Here is an 18,002-nt window from a genome sequence, read left to right as displayed (position 1 = left end):
CTTGCAATCCCGAGATAATCGTCTCCATGCTCCAAATCCATTTTAAAGCCATTTTTAAGGCATTTCGCGCATACATGAAATGAACACATTTTTCTCCAAAACTATAACAGATGCAAGCTTGTCCTGTTTGGTGGAGATAATATTTAATAAAATAAGTAGAAATCTACTAAAAGTTTCGTTTGTTTATATTGCCATCCTGAGATAATCGTCTCCATGCTCCAAATCCATTTTAAAGCCATTTCAAAGGCATTTTGCGCATACATGAAATGAACACATTTTTCTCCAAAACTATAACACATGCAAGCTTGTCCTGTTTGGTGGAGATGATATTTAATAAAATAAGTAGAAATCCACTAAAAGTTTTGTTTGGTTATCTTGCAATCCCGAGATAATCGTCTCCATGCTCCAAATCCATTTTAAAGCCATTTTTAAGGCATTTCGCGCATACATGAAATGAACACATTTTTCTCCAAAACTATAACAGATGCAAGCTTGTCCTGTTTGGTGGAGATGATATTTAATAAAATAAGTAGAAATCCACTAAAAGTTTTGTTTGGTTATCTTGCAATCCCGAGATAATCGTCTCCATGCTTAAATCCATTTTAAAGCCATTTTTAAGGCATTTCGCGCATACATGAAATGAACACATTTTTCTCCAAAACTATAACAGATGCAAGCTTGTCCTGTTTGGTGGAGATGATATTTAATAAAATAAGTAGAAATCCACTAAAAGTTTTGTTTGGTTATCTTGCAATCCCGAGATAATCGTCTCCATGCTCCAAATCCATTTTAAAGTCATTTTTAAGGCATTTCGCGCATACATGAAATGAACACATTTTTCTCCAAAACTATAACAGATGCAAGCTTGTCCTGTTTGGTGGAGATGATATTTAATAAAATAAGTAGAAATCTACTAAAAGTTTTGTTTGGTTATCTTGCAATCCCGAGATAATCGTCTCCATGCTCCAAATCCATTTTAAAGCCATTTCAAAGGCATTTTGCGCATACATGAAATGAACACATTTTTCTCCAAAACTATAACACATGCAAGCTTGTCCTGTTTGGTGGAGATGATATTTAATAAAATAAGTAGAAATCCACTAAAAGTTTTGTTTGGTTATCTTGCAATCCCGAGATAATCGTCTCCATGCTCCAAATCCATTTTAAAGCCATTTTTAAGGCATTTCGCGCATACATGAAATGAACACATTTTTCTCCAAAACTATAACAGATGCAAGCTTGTCCTGTTTGGTGGAGATGATATTTAATAAAATAAGTAGAAATCCACTAAAAGTTTTGTTTGGTTATCTTGCAATCCCGAGATAATCGTCTCCATGCTCCAAATCCATTTTAAAGCCATTTTTAAGGCATTTCGCGCATACATGAAATGAACACATTTTTCTCCAAAACTATAACAGATGCAAGCTTGTCCTGTTTGGTGGAGATGATATTTAATAAAATAAGTAGAAATCCACTAAAAGTTTTGTTTGGTTATCTTGCAATCCCGAGATAATCGTCTCCATGCTCCAAATCCATTTTAAAGCCATTTTTAAGGCATTTCGCGCATACATGAAATGAACACATTTTTCTCCAAAACTATAACAGATGCAAGCTTGTCCTGTTTGGTGGAGATGATATTTAATAAAGTAAGTAGAAATCCACTAAAAGTTTTGTTTGGTTATATTGCAATCCCGAGATAATCGTCTCCATGCTCCAAATCCATTTTAAAGCCATTTTTAAGGCATTTCGCGCATACATGAAATGAACACATTTTTCTCCAAAACTATAACAGATGCAAGCTTGTCCTGTTTGGTGGAGATGATATTTAATAAAATAAGTAGAAATCCACTAAAAGTTTTGTTTGGTTATCTTGCAATCCCGAGATAATCGTCTCCATGCTCCAAGTCCATTTTAAAGCCATTTTTAAGGCATTTCGCGCATACATGAAATGAACACATTTTTCTCCAAAACTATAACAGATGCAAGCTTGTCCTGTTTGGTGGAGATGATATTTAATAAAATAAGTAGAAATCCACTAAAAGTTTTGTTTGGTTATCTTGCAATCCCGAGATAATCGTCTCCATGCTCCAAATCCATTTTAAAGCCATTTTTAAGGCATTTCGCGCATACATGAAATGAACACATTTTTCTCCAAAACTATAACAGATGCAAGCTTGTCCTGTTTGGTGGAGATGATATTTAATAAAATAAGTAGAAATCCACTAAAAGTTTTGTTTGGTTATCTTGCAATCCCGAGATAATCGTCTCCATGCTCCAAATCTATTTTAAAGCCATTTTTAAGGCATTTCGCGCATACATGAAATGAACACATTTTTCTCCAAAACTATAACACATGCAAGCTTGTCCTGTTTGGTGGAGATGATATTTAATAAAATAAGTGGAAATCCACTAAAAGTTTTGTTTGGTTATCTTGCAATCCCGAGATAATCGTCTCCATGCTCCAAATCCATTTTAAAGCCATTTTTAAGGCATTTCGCGCATACATGAAATGAACACATTTTTCTCCAAAACTATAACACATGCAAGCTTGTCCTGTTTGGTGGAGATGATATTTAATAAAATAAGTAGAAATCTACTAAAAGTTTCGTTTGTTTATATTGCCATCCTGAGATAATCGTCTCCATGCTCCAAATCCATTTTAAAGCCATTTCAAAGGCATTTTGCGCATACATGAAATGAACACATTTTTCTCCAAAACTATAACACATGCAAGCTTGTCCTGTTTGGTGGAGATGATATTTAATAAAATAAGTAGAAATCCACTAAAAGTTTTGTTTGGTTATCTTGCAATCTCGAGATAATCGTCTCCATGCTCCAAATCCATTTTAAAGCCATTTTTAAGGCATTTCGCGCATACATGAAATGAACACATTTTTCTCCAAAACTATAACAGATGCAAGCTTGTCCTGTTTGGTGGAGATGATATTTAATAAAATAAGTAGAAATCCACTAAAAGTTTTGTTTGGTTATCTTGCAATCCCGAGATAATCGTCTCCATGCTCCAAATCCATTTTAAAGCCATTTTTAAGGCATTTCGCGCATACATGAAATGAACACATTTTTCTCCAAAACTATAACAGATGCAAGCTTGTCCTGTTTGGTGGAGATGATATTTAATAAAATAAGTAGAAATCTACTAAAAGTTTCGTTTGTTTATATTGCCATCCTGAGATAATCGTCTCCATGCTCCAAATCCATTTTAAAGCCATTTCAAAGGCATTTTGCGCATACATGAAATGAACACATTTTTCTCCAAAACTATAACACATGCAAGCTTGTCCTGTTTGGTGGAGATGATATTTAATAAAATAAGTAGAAATCCACTAAAAGTTTTGTTTGGTTATCTTGCAATCCCGAGATAATCGTCTCCATGCTCCAAATCCATTTTAAAGCCATTTCAAAGGCATTTTGCGCATACATGAAATGAACACATTTTTCTCCAAAACTATAACACATGCAAGCTTGTCCTGTTTGGTGGAGATGATATTTAATAAAATAAGTAGAAATCCACTAAAAGTTTTGTTTGGTTATCTTGCAATCCCGAGATAATCGTCTCCATGCTCCAAATCCATTTTAAAGCCATTTTTAAGGCATTTCGCGCATACATGAAATGAACACATTTTTCTCCAAAACTATAACAGATGCAAGCTTGTCCTGTTTGGTGGAGATGATATTTAATAAAATAAGTAGAAATCCACTAAAAGTTTTGTTTGGTTATCTTGCAATCCCGAGATAATCGTCTCCATGCTCCAAATCCATTTTAAAGCCATTTTTAAGGCATTTCGCGCATACATGAAATGAACACATTTTTCTCCAAAACTATAACAGATGCAAGCTCGTCCTGTTTGGTGGAGATGATATTTAATAAAATAAGTAGAAATCCACTAAAAGTTTTGTTTGGTTATCTTGCAATCCCGAGATAATCGTCTCCATGCTCCAAATCCATTTTAAAGCCATTTTTAAGGCATTTCGCGCATACATGAAATGAACACATTTTTCTCCAAAACTATAACAGATGCAAGCTTGTCCTGTTTGGTGGAGATGATATTTAATAAAATAAGTAGAAATCCACTAAAAGTTTTGTTTGGTTATATTGCAATCCCGAGATAATCGTCTCCATGCTCCAAATCCATTTTAAAGCCATTTTTAAGGCATTTCGCACATACATGAAATGAACACATTTTTCTCCAAAACTATAACAGATGCAAGCTTGTCCTGTTTGGTGGAGATGATATTTAATAAAATAAGTAGAAATCCACTAAAAGTTTTGTTTGGTTATCTTGCAATCCCGAGATAATCGTCTCCATGCTCCAAGTCCATTTTAAAGCCATTTTTAAGGCATTTCGCGCATACATGAAATGAACACATTTTTCTCCAAAACTATAACAGATGCAAGCTTGTCCTGTTTGGTGGAGATGATATTTAATAAAATAAGTAGAAATCCACTAAAAGTTTTGTTTGGTTATCTTGCAATCCCGAGATAATCGTCTCCATGCTCCAAATCCATTTTAAAGCCATTTTTAAGGCATTTCGCGCATACATGAAATGAACACATTTTTCTCCAAAACTATAACAGATGCAAGCTTGTCCTGTTTGGTGGAGATGATATTTAATAAAATAAGTAGAAATCCACTAAAAGTTTTGTTTGGTTATCTTGCAATCCCGAGATAATCGTCTCCATGCTCCAAATCTATTTTAAAGCCATTTCAAAGGCATTTCACGCATACATGAAATGAACACATTTTTCTCCAAAACTATAACACATGCAAGCTTGTCCTGTTTGGTGGAGATGATATTTAATAAAATAAGTGGAAATCCACTACAAGTTTTGTTTGGTTATCTTGCAATCCCGAGATAATCGTCTCCATGCTCCAAATCCATTTTAAAGCCATTTTTAAGGCATTTCGCGCATACATGAAATGAACACATTTTTCTCCAAAACTATAACAGATGAAAGCTTGTCCTGTTTGGTGGAGATAATATTTAATAAAATAAGTAGAAATCTACTAAAAGTTTCGTTTGTTTATATTGCCATCCTGAGATAATCGTCTCCATGCTCCAAATCTATTTTAAAGCCATTTCAAAGGCATTTTGCGCATACATGAAATGAACACATTTTTCTCCAAAACTATAACACATGCAAGCTTGTCCTGTTTGGTGGAGATGATATTTAATAAAATAAGTAGAAATCCACTAAAAGTTTTGTTTGGTTATCTTGCAATCCCGAGATAATCGTCTCCATGCTCCAAATCCATTTTAAAGCCATTTTTAAGGCATTTCGCGCATACATGAAATGAACACATTTTTCTCCAAAACTATAACAGATGCAAGCTTGTCCTGTTTGGTGGAGATGATATTTAATAAAATAAGTAGAAATCCACTAAAAGTTTTGTTTGGTTATCTTGCAATCCCGAGATAATCGTCTCCATGCTCCAAATCCATTTTAAAGCCATTTCAAAGGCATTTTTTGCATACATGAAATGAACACATTTTTCTCCAAAACTATAACAGATGCAAGCTTGTCCTGTTTGGTGGAGATGATATTTAATAAAATAAGTAGAAATCCACTAAAAGTTTTGTTTGGTTATCTTGCAATCCCGAGATAATCGTCTCCATGCTCCAAATCCATTTTAAAGCCATTTTTAAGGCATTTCGCGCATACATGAAATGAACACATTTTTCTCCAAAACTATAACAGATGCAAGCTTGTCCTGTTTGGTGGAGATGATATTTAATAAAATAAGTAGAAATCCACTAAAAGTTTTGTTTGGTTATCTTGCAATCCCGAGATAATCGTCTCCATGCTCCAAATCCATTTTAAAGCCATTTTTAAGGCATTTCGCGCATACATGAAATGAACACATTTTTCTCCAAAACTATAACAGATGCAAGCTCGTCCTGTTTGGTGGAGATGATATTTAATAAAATAAGTAGAAATCCACTAAAAGTTTTGTTTGGTTATCTTGCAATCCCGAGATAATCGTCTCCATGCTCCAAATCCATTTTAAAGCCATTTTTAAGGCATTTCGCGCATACATGAAATGAACACATTTTTCTCCAAAACTATAACAGATGCAAGCTTGTCCTGTTTGGTGGAGATGATATTTAATAAAATAAGTAGAAATCCACTAAAAGTTTTGTTTGGTTATATTGCAATCCCGAGATAATCGTCTCCATGCTCCAAATCCATTTTAAAGCCATTTTTAAGGCATTTCGCACATACATGAAACGAACACATTTTTCTCCAAAACTATAACAGATGCAAGCTTGTCCTGTTTGGTGGAGATGATATTTAATAAAATAAGTAGAAATCCACTAAAAGTTTTGTTTGGTGATCTTGCAATCCCGAGATAATCGTCTCCATGCTCCAAGTCCATTTTAAAGCCATTTTTAAGGCATTTCGCGCATACATGAAATGAACACATTTTTCTCCAAAACTATAACAGATGCAAGCTTGTCCTGTTTGGTGGAGATGATATTTAATAAAATAAGTAGAAATCCACTAAAAGTTTTGTTTGGTTATCTTGCAATCCCGAGATAATCGTCTCCATGCTCCAAATCTATTTTAAAGCCATTTCAAAGGCATTTCGCGCATACATGAAATGAACACATTTTTCTCCAAAACTATAACACATGCAAGCTTGTCCTGTTTGGTGGAGATGATATTTAATAAAATAAGTGGAAATCCACTACAAGTTTTGTTTGGTTATCTTGCAATCCCGAGATAATCGTCTCCATGCTCCAAATCCATTTTAAAGCCATTTTTAAGGCATTTCGCGCATACATGAAATGAACACATTTTTCTCCAAAACTATAACAGATGCAAGCTTGTCCTGTTTGGTGGAGATGATATTTAATAAAATAAGTAGAAATCCACTAAAAGTTTTGTTTGGTTATATTGCAATCCCGAGATAATCGTCTCCATGCTCCAAATCCATTTTAAAGCCATTTTTAAGGCATTTCGCACATACATGAAACGAACACATTTTTCTCCAAAACTATAACAGATGCAAGCTTGTCCTGTTTGGTGGAGATGATATTTAATAAAATAAGTAGAAATCCACTAAAAGTTTTGTTTGGTTATCTTGCAATCCCGAGATAATCGTCTCCATGCTCCAAGTCCATTTTAAAGCCATTTTTAAGGCATTTCGCGCATACATGAAATGAACACATTTTTCTCCAAAACTATAACAGATGCAAGCTTGTCCTGTTTGGTGGAGATGATATTTAATAAAATAAGTAGAAATCCACTAAAAGTTTTGTTTGGTTATCTTGCAATCCCGAGATAATCGTCTCCATGCTCCAAATCTATTTTAAAGCCATTTCAAAGGCATTTCGCGCATACATGAAATGAACACATTTTTCTCCAAAACTATAACACATGCAAGCTTGTCCTGTTTGGTGGAGATGATATTTAATAAAATAAGTGGAAATCCACTACAAGTTTTGTTTGGTTATCTTGCAATCCCGAGATAATCGTCTCCATGCTCCAAATCCATTTTAAAGCCATTTTTAAGGCATTTCGCGCATACATGAAATGAACACATTTTTCTCCAAAACTATAACAGATGAAAGCTTGTCCTGTTTGGTGGAGATAATATTTAATAAAATAAGTAGAAATCAACTAAAAGTTTCGTTTGTTTATATTGCCATCCTGAGATAATCGTCTCCATGCTCCAAATCCATTTTAAAGCCATTTCAAAGGAATTTTGCGCATACATGAAATGAACACATTTTTCTCCAAAACTATAACACATGCAAGCTTGTCCTGTTTGGTGGAGATGATATTTAATAAAATAAGTAGAAATCCACTAAAAGTTTTGTTTGGTTATCTTGCAATCCCGAGATAATCGTCTCCATGCTCCAAATCCATTTTAAAGCCATTTTTAAGGCATTTCGCGCATACATGAAATGAACACATTTTTCTCCAAAACTATAACAGATGCAAGCTTGTCCTGTTTGGTGGAGATGATATTTAATAAAATAAGTAGAAATCCACTAAAAGTTTTGTTTGGTTATCTTGCAATCCCGAGATAATCGTCTCCATGCTCCAAATCCATTTTAAAGCCATTTTTAAGGCATTTCGCGCATACATGAAATGAACACATTTTTCTCCAAAACTATAACAGATGCAAGCTTGTCCTGTTTGGTGGAGATGATATTTAATAAAATAAGTAGAAATCCACTAAAAGTTTTGTTTGGTTATCTTGCAATCCCGAGATAATCGTCTCCATGCTCCAAATCCATTTTAAAGCCATTTTTAAGGCATTTCGCGCATACATGAAATGAACACATTTTTCTCCAAAACTATAACAGATGCAAGCTTGTCCTGTTTGGTGGAGATGATATTTAATAAAATAAGTAGAAATCCACTAAAAGTTTTGTTTGGTTATCTTGCAATCCCGAGATAATCGTCTCCATGCTCCAAATCTATTTTAAAGCCATTTCAAAGGCATTTCACGCATACATGAAATGAACACATTTTTCTCCAAAACTATAACACATGCAAGCTTGTCCTGTTTGGTGGAGATGATATTTAATAAAATAAGTGGAAATCCACTACAAGTTTTGTTTGGTTATCTTGCAATCCCGAGATAATCGTCTCCATGCTCCAAATCCATTTTAAAGCCATTTTTAAGGCATTTCGCGCATACATGAAATGAACACATTTTTCTCCAAAACTATAACAGATGAAAGCTTGTCCTGTTTGGTGGAGATAATATTTAATAAAATAAGTAGAAATCTACTAAAAGTTTCGTTTGTTTATATTGCCATCCTGAGATAATCGTCTCCATGCTCCAAATCTATTTTAAAGCCATTTCAAAGGCATTTTGCGCATACATGAAATGAACACATTTTTCTCCAAAACTATAACACATGCAAGCTTGTCCTGTTTGGTGGAGATGATATTTAATAAAATAAGTAGAAATCCACTAAAAGTTTTGTTTGGTTATCTTGCAATCCCGAGATAATCGTCTCCATGCTCCAAATCCATTTTAAAGCCATTTTTAAGGCATTTCGCGCATACATGAAATGAACACATTTTTCTCCAAAACTATAACAGATGCAAGCTTGTCCTGTTTGGTGGAGATGATATTTAATAAAATAAGTAGAAATCCACTAAAAGTTTTGTTTGGTTATCTTGCAATCCCGAGATAATCGTCTCCATGCTCCAAATCCATTTTAAAGCCATTTCAAAGGCATTTTTTGCATACATGAAATGAACACATTTTTCTCCAAAACTATAACAGATGCAAGCTTGTCCTGTTTGGTGGAGATGATATTTAATAAAATAAGTAGAAATCCACTAAAAGTTTTGTTTGGTTATCTTGCAATCCCGAGATAATCGTCTCCATGCTCCAAATCCATTTTAAAGCCATTTTTAAGGCATTTCGCGCATACATGAAATGAACACATTTTTCTCCAAAACTATAACAGATGCAAGCTTGTCCTGTTTGGTGGAGATGATATTTAATAAAATAAGTAGAAATCCACTAAAAGTTTTGTTTGGTTATCTTGCAATCCCGAGATAATCGTCTCCATGCTCCAAATCCATTTTAAAGCCATTTTTAAGGCATTTCGCGCATACATGAAATGAACACATTTTTCTCCAAAACTATAACAGATGCAAGCTCGTCCTGTTTGGTGGAGATGATATTTAATAAAATAAGTAGAAATCCACTAAAAGTTTTGTTTGGTTATCTTGCAATCCCGAGATAATCGTCTCCATGCTCCAAATCCATTTTAAAGCCATTTTTAAGGCATTTCGCGCATACATGAAATGAACACATTTTTCTCCAAAACTATAACAGATGCAAGCTTGTCCTGTTTGGTGGAGATGATATTTAATAAAATAAGTAGAAATCCACTAAAAGTTTTGTTTGGTTATATTGCAATCCCGAGATAATCGTCTCCATGCTCCAAATCCATTTTAAAGCCATTTTTAAGGCATTTCGCACATACATGAAACGAACACATTTTTCTCCAAAACTATAACAGATGCAAGCTTGTCCTGTTTGGTGGAGATGATATTTAATAAAATAAGTAGAAATCCACTAAAAGTTTTGTTTGGTGATCTTGCAATCCCGAGATAATCGTCTCCATGCTCCAAGTCCATTTTAAAGCCATTTTTAAGGCATTTCGCGCATACATGAAATGAACACATTTTTCTCCAAAACTATAACAGATGCAAGCTTGTCCTGTTTGGTGGAGATGATATTTAATAAAATAAGTAGAAATCCACTAAAAGTTTTGTTTGGTTATCTTGCAATCCCGAGATAATCGTCTCCATGCTCCAAATCTATTTTAAAGCCATTTCAAAGGCATTTCGCGCATACATGAAATGAACACATTTTTCTCCAAAACTATAACACATGCAAGCTTGTCCTGTTTGGTGGAGATGATATTTAATAAAATAAGTGGAAATCCACTACAAGTTTTGTTTGGTTATCTTGCAATCCCGAGATAATCGTCTCCATGCTCCAAATCCATTTTAAAGCCATTTTTAAGGCATTTCGCGCATACATGAAATGAACACATTTTTCTCCAAAACTATAACAGATGCAAGCTTGTCCTGTTTGGTGGAGATGATATTTAATAAAATAAGTAGAAATCCACTAAAAGTTTTGTTTGGTTATATTGCAATCCCGAGATAATCGTCTCCATGCTCCAAATCCATTTTAAAGCCATTTTTAAGGCATTTCGCACATACATGAAACGAACACATTTTTCTCCAAAACTATAACAGATGCAAGCTTGTCCTGTTTGGTGGAGATGATATTTAATAAAATAAGTAGAAATCCACTAAAAGTTTTGTTTGGTTATCTTGCAATCCCGAGATAATCGTCTCCATGCTCCAAGTCCATTTTAAAGCCATTTTTAAGGCATTTCGCGCATACATGAAATGAACACATTTTTCTCCAAAACTATAACAGATGCAAGCTTGTCCTGTTTGGTGGAGATGATATTTAATAAAATAAGTAGAAATCCACTAAAAGTTTTGTTTGGTTATCTTGCAATCCCGAGATAATCGTCTCCATGCTCCAAATCTATTTTAAAGCCATTTCAAAGGCATTTCGCGCATACATGAAATGAACACATTTTTCTCCAAAACTATAACACATGCAAGCTTGTCCTGTTTGGTGGAGATGATATTTAATAAAATAAGTGGAAATCCACTACAAGTTTTGTTTGGTTATCTTGCAATCCCGAGATAATCGTCTCCATGCTCCAAATCCATTTTAAAGCCATTTTTAAGGCATTTCGCGCATACATGAAATGAACACATTTTTCTCCAAAACTATAACAGATGAAAGCTTGTCCTGTTTGGTGGAGATAATATTTAATAAAATAAGTAGAAATCAACTAAAAGTTTCGTTTGTTTATATTGCCATCCTGAGATAATCGTCTCCATGCTCCAAATCCATTTTAAAGCCATTTCAAAGGAATTTTGCGCATACATGAAATGAACACATTTTTCTCCAAAACTATAACACATGCAAGCTTGTCCTGTTTGGTGGAGATGATATTTAATAAAATAAGTAGAAATCCACTAAAAGTTTTGTTTGGTTATCTTGCAATCCCGAGATAATCGTCTCCATGCTCCAAATCCATTTTAAAGCCATTTTTAAGGCATTTCGCGCATACATGAAATGAACACATTTTTCTCCAAAACTATAACAGATGCAAGCTTGTCCTGTTTGGTGGAGATGATATTTAATAAAATAAGTAGAAATCCACTAAAAGTTTTGTTTGGTTATCTTGCAATCCCGAGATAATCGTCTCCATGCTCCAAATCCATTTTAAAGCCATTTTTAAGGCATTTCGCGCATACATGAAATGAACACATTTTTCTCCAAAACTATAACAGATGCAAGCTTGTCCTGTTTGGTGGAGATGATATTTAATAAAATAAGTAGAAATCCACTAAAAGTTTTGTTTGGTTATCTTGCAATCCCGAGATAATCGTCTCCATGCTCCAAATCCACTTTAAAGCCATTTTTAAGGCATTTCGCGCATACATGAAATGAACACATTTTTCTCCAAAACTATAACAGATGAAAGCTTGTCCTGTTTGGTGGAGATAATATTTAATAAAATAAGTAGAAATCTACTAAAAGTTTCGTTTGTTTATATTGCCATCCTGAGATAATCGTCTCCATGCTCCAAATCCATTTTAAAGCCATTTCAAAGGCATTTTGCGCATACATGAAATGAACACATTTTTCTCCAAAACTATAACACATGCAAGCTTGTCCTGTTTGGTGGAGATGATATTTAATAAAATAAGTAGAAATCCACTAAAAGTTTTGTTTGGTTATCTTGCAATCCCGAGATAATCGTCTCCATGCTCCAAATCCATTTTAAAGCCATTTTTAAGGCATTTCGCGCATACATGAAATGAACACATTTTTCTCCAAAACTATAACAGATGCAAGCTTGTCCTGTTTGGTGGAGATGATATTTAATAAAATAAGTAGAAATCCACTAAAAGTTTTGTTTGGTTATCTTGCAATCCCGAGATAATCGTCTCCATGCTCCAAATCCATTTTAAAGCCATTTTTAAGGCATTTCGCGCATACATGAAATGAACACATTTTTCTCCAAAACTATAACAGATGCAAGCTTGTCCTGTTTGGTGGAGATGATATTTAATAAAATAAGTAGAAATCCACTAAAAGTTTTGTTTGGTTATCTTGCAATCCCGAGATAATCGTCTCCATGCTCCAAATCCATTTTAAAGCCATTTTTAAGGCATTTCGCGCATACATGAAATGAACACATTTTTCTCCAAAACTATAACAGATGCAAGCTTGTCCTGTTTGGTGGAGATAATATTTAATAAAATAAGTAGAAATCTACTAAAAGTTTCGTTTGTTTATATTGCCATCCTGAGATAATCGTCTCCATGCTCCAAATCCATTTTAAAGCCATTTCAAAGGCATTTTGCGCATACATGAAATGAACACATTTTTCTCCAAAACTATAACACATGCAAGCTTGTCCTGTTTGGTGGAGATGATATTTAATAAAATAAGTAGAAATCCACTAAAAGTTTTGTTTGGTTATCTTGCAATCCCGAGATAATCGTCTCCATGCTCCAAATCCATTTTAAAGCCATTTTTAAGGCATTTCGCGCATACATGAAATGAACACATTTTTCTCCAAAACTATAACAGATGCAAGCTTGTCCTGTTTGGTGGAGATGATATTTAATAAAATAAGTAGAAATCCACTAAAAGTTTTGTTTGGTTATATTGCAATCCCGAGATAATCGTCTCCATGCTCCAAATCTATTTTAAAGCCATTTCAAAGGCATTTTGCGCATACATGAAATGAACACATTTTTCTCCAAAACTATAACACATGCAAGCTTGTCCTGTTTGGTGGAGATGATATTTAATAAAATAAGTAGAAATCCACTAAAAGTTTTGTTTGGTTATCTTGCAATCTTGAGATAATCGTCTCCATGCTCCAAATCCATTTTAAAGCCATTTTTAAGGCATTTCGCGCATACATGAAATGAACACATTTTTCTCCAAAACTATAACAGATGCAAGCTTGTCCTGTTTGGTGGAGATAATATTTAATAAAATAAGTAGAAATCTACTAAAAGTTTCGTTTGTTTATATTGCCATCCTGAGATAATCGTCTCCATGCTCCAAATCCATTTTAAAGCCATTTCAAAGGCATTTTGCGCATACATGAAATGAACACATTTTTCTCCAAAACTATAACACATGCAAGCTTGTCCTGTTTGGTGGAGATGATATTTAATAAAATAAGTAGAAATCCACTAAAAGTTTTGTTTGGTTATCTTGCAATCCCGAGATAATCGTCTCCATGCTCCAAATCCATTTTAAAGCCATTTTTAAGGCATTTCGCGCATACATGAAATGAACACATTTTTCTCCAAAACTATAACAGATGCAAGCTTGTCCTGTTTGGTGGAGAAGATATTTAATAAAATAAGTAGAAATCCACTAAAAGTTTTGTTTGGTTATCTTGCAATCCCGAGATAATCGTCTCCATGCTCCAAATCCATTTTAAAGCCATTTTTAAGGCATTTCGCGCATACATGAAATGAACACATTTTTCTCCAAAACTATAACAGATGCAAGCTTGTCCTGTTTGGTGGAGATGATATTTAATAAAATAAGTAGAAATCCACTAAAAGTTTTGTTTGGTTATCTTGCAATCCCGAGATAATCGTCTCCATGCTCCAAATCCATTTTAAAGTCATTTTTAAGGCATTTCGCGCATACATGAAATGAACACATTTTTCTCCAAAACTATAACAGATGCAAGCTTGTCCTGTTTGGTGGAGATGATATTTAATAAAATAAGTAGAAATCCACTAAAAGTTTTGTTTGGTTATCTTGCAATCCCGAGATAATCGTCTCCATGCTCCAAATCCATTTTAAAGCCATTTTTAAGGCATTTCGCGCATACATGAAATGAACACATTTTTCTCCAAAACTATAACAGATGCAAGCTTGTCCTGTTTGGTGGAGATAATATTTAATAAAATAAGTAGAAATCTACTAAAAGTTTCGTTTGTTTATATTGCCATCCTGAGATAATCGTCTCCATGCTCCAAATCCAATTTAAAGCCATTTCAAAGGCATTTTGCGCATACATGAAATGAACACATTTTTCTCCAAAACTATAACAGATGCAAGCTTGTCCTGTTTGGTGGAGATGATATTTAATAAAATAAGTAGAAATCTACTAAAAGTTTTGTTTGGTTATCTTGCAATCCCGAGATAATCGTCTCCATGCTCCAAATCCATTTTAAAGCCATTTCAAAGGCATTTTGCGCATACATGAAATGAACACATTTTTCTCCAAAACTATAACACATGCAAGCTTGTCCTGTTTGGTGGAGATGATATTTAATAAAATAAGTAGAAATCCACTAAAAGTTTTGTTTGGTTATCTTGCAATCCCGAGATAATCGTCTCCATGCTCCAAATCCTTTTTAAAGCCATTTTTAAGGCATTTCGCGCATACATGAAATGAACACATTTTTCTCCAAAACTATAACAGATGCAAGCTTGTCCTGTTTGGTGGAGATGATATTTAATAAAATAAGTAGAAATCCACTAAAAGTTTTGTTTGGTTATCTTGCAATCCCGAGATAATCGTCTCCATGCTCCAAATCCATTTTAAAGCCATTTTTAAGGCATTTCGCGCATACATGAAATGAACACATTTTTCTCCAAAACTATAACAGATGCAAGCTTGTCCTGTTTGGTGGAGATGATATTTAATAAAATAAGTAGAAATCCACTAAAAGTTTTGTTTGGTTATCTTGCAATCCCGAGATAATCGTCTCCATGCTCCAAATCCATTTTAAAGCCATTTTTAAGGCATTTCGCGCATACATGAAATGAACACATTTTTCTCCAAAACTATAACAGATGCAAGCTTGTCCTGTTTGGTGGAGATGATATTTAATAAAATAAGTAGAAATCCACTAAAAGTTTTGTTTGGTTATATTGCAATCCCGAGATAATCGTCTCCATGCTCCAAATCCATTTTAAAGCCATTTTTAAGGCATTTCGCACATACATGAAATGAACACATTTTTCTCCAAAACTATAACAGATGCAAGCTTGTCCTGTTTGGTGGAGATGATATTTAATAAAATAAGTAGAAATCCACTAAAAGTTTTGTTTGGTTATCTTGCAATCCCGAGATAATCGTCTCCATGCTCCAAATCCATTTTAAAGCCATTTTTAAGGCATTTCGCGCATACATGAAATGAACACATTTTTCTCCAAAACTATAACAGATGCAAGCTTGTCCTGTTTGGTGGAGATGATATTTAATAAAATAAGTAGAAATCCACTAAAAGTTTTGTTTGGTTATCTTGCAATCCCGAGATAATCGTCTCCATGCTCCAAATCCATTTTAAAGCCATTTTTAAGGCATTTCGCGCATACATGAAATGAACACATTTTTCTCCAAAACTATAACAGATGCAAGCTTGTCCTGTTTGGTGGAGATGATATTTAATAAAATAAGTAGAAATCCACTAAAAGTTTTGTTTGGTTATCTTGCAATCCCGAGATAATCGTCTCCATGCTCCAAATCCATTTTAAAGCCATTTTTAAGGCATTTCGCGCATACATGAAATGAACACTTTTTTCTCCAAAACTATAACAGATGCAAGCTTGTCCTGTTTGGTGGAGATGATATTTAATAAAATAAGTAGAAATCCACTAAAAGTTTTGTTTGGTTATCTTGCAATCCCGAGATAATCGTCTCCATGCTCCAAATCCATTTTAAAGCCATTTTTAAGGCATTTCGCGCATACATGAAATGAACACATTTTTCTCCAAAACTATAACAGATGCAAGCTTGTCCTGTTTGGTGGAGATAATATTTAATAAAATAAGTAGAAATCTACTAAAAGTTTCGTTTGTTTATATTGCCATCCTGAGATAATCGTCTCCATGCTCCAAATCCATTTTAAAGCCATTTCAAAGGCATTTTGCGCATACATGAAATGAACACATTTTTCTCCAAAACTATAACACATGCAAGCTTGTCCTGTTTGGTGGAGATGATATTTAATAAAATAAGTAGAAATCCACTAAAAGTTTTGTTTGGTTATCTTGCAATCCCGAGATAATCGTCTCCATGCTCCAAATCCATTTTAAAGCCATTTTTAAGGCATTTCGCGCATACATGAAATGAACACATTTTTCTCCAAAACTATAACAGATGCAAGCTTGTCCTGTTTGGTGGAGATGATATTTAATAAAATAAGTAGAAATCCACTAAAAGTTTTGTTTGGTTATCTTGCAATCCCGAGATAATCGTCTCCATGCTCCAAATCCATTTTAAAGCCATTTTTAAGGCATTTCGCGCATACATGAAATGAACACATTTTTCTCCAAAACTATAACAGATGCAAGCTTGTCCTGTTTGGTGGAGATGATATTTAATAAAATAAGTAGAAATCCACTAAAAGTTTTGTTTGGTTATCTTGCAATCCCGAGATAATCGTCTCCATGCTCCAAATCCATTTTAAAGTCATTTTTAAGGCATTTCGCGCATACATGAAATGAACACATTTTTCTCCAAAACTATAACAGATGCAAGCTTGTCCTGTTTGGTGGAGATGATATTTAATAAAATAAGTAGAAATCTACTAAAAGTTTTGTTTGGTTATCTTGCAATCCCGAGATAATCGTCTCCATGCTCCAAATCCATTTTAAAGCCATTTCAAAGGCATTTTGCGCATACATGAAATGAACACATTTTTCTCCAAAACTATAACACATGCAAGCTTGTCCTGTTTGGTGGAGATGATATTTAATAAAATAAGTAGAAATCCACTAAAAGTTTTGTTTGGTTATCTTGCAATCCCGAGATAATCGTCTCCATGCTCCAAATCCATTTTAAAGCCATTTTTAAGGCATTTCGCGCATACATGAAATGAACACATTTTTCTCCAAAACTATAACAGATGCAAGCTTGTCCTGTTTGGTGGAGATGATATTTAATAAAATAAGTAGAAATCCACTAAAAGTTTTGTTTGGTTATCTTGCAATCCCGAGATAATCGTCTCCATGCTCCAAATCCATTTTAAAGCCATTTTTAAGGCATTTCGCGCATACATGAAATGAACACATTTTTCTCCAAAACTATAACAGATGCAAGCTTGTCCTGTTTGGTGGAGATGATATTTAATAAAATAAGTAGAAATCCACTAAAAGTTTTGTTTGGTTATCTTGCAATCCCGAGATAATCGTCTCCATGCTCCAAATCCATTTTAAAGCCATTTTTAAGGCATTTCGCGCATACATGAAATGAACACTTTTTTCTCCAAAACTATAACAGATGCAAGCTTGTCCTGTTTGGTGGAGATGATATTTAATAAAATAAGTAGAAATCCACTAAAAGTTTTGTTTGGTTATCTTGCAATCCCGAGATAATCGTCTCCATGCTCCAAATCCATTTTAAAGCCA

The sequence above is a fragment of the Anomaloglossus baeobatrachus genome, unplaced genomic scaffold, assembly GCF_048569485.1.
Source record: "Anomaloglossus baeobatrachus isolate aAnoBae1 unplaced genomic scaffold, aAnoBae1.hap1 Scaffold_342, whole genome shotgun sequence".
In the NCBI taxonomy this organism is placed as follows: domain Eukaryota; kingdom Metazoa; phylum Chordata; class Amphibia; order Anura; family Aromobatidae; genus Anomaloglossus; species Anomaloglossus baeobatrachus.
Note: the sequence above shows the minus strand (reverse complement) of the source record.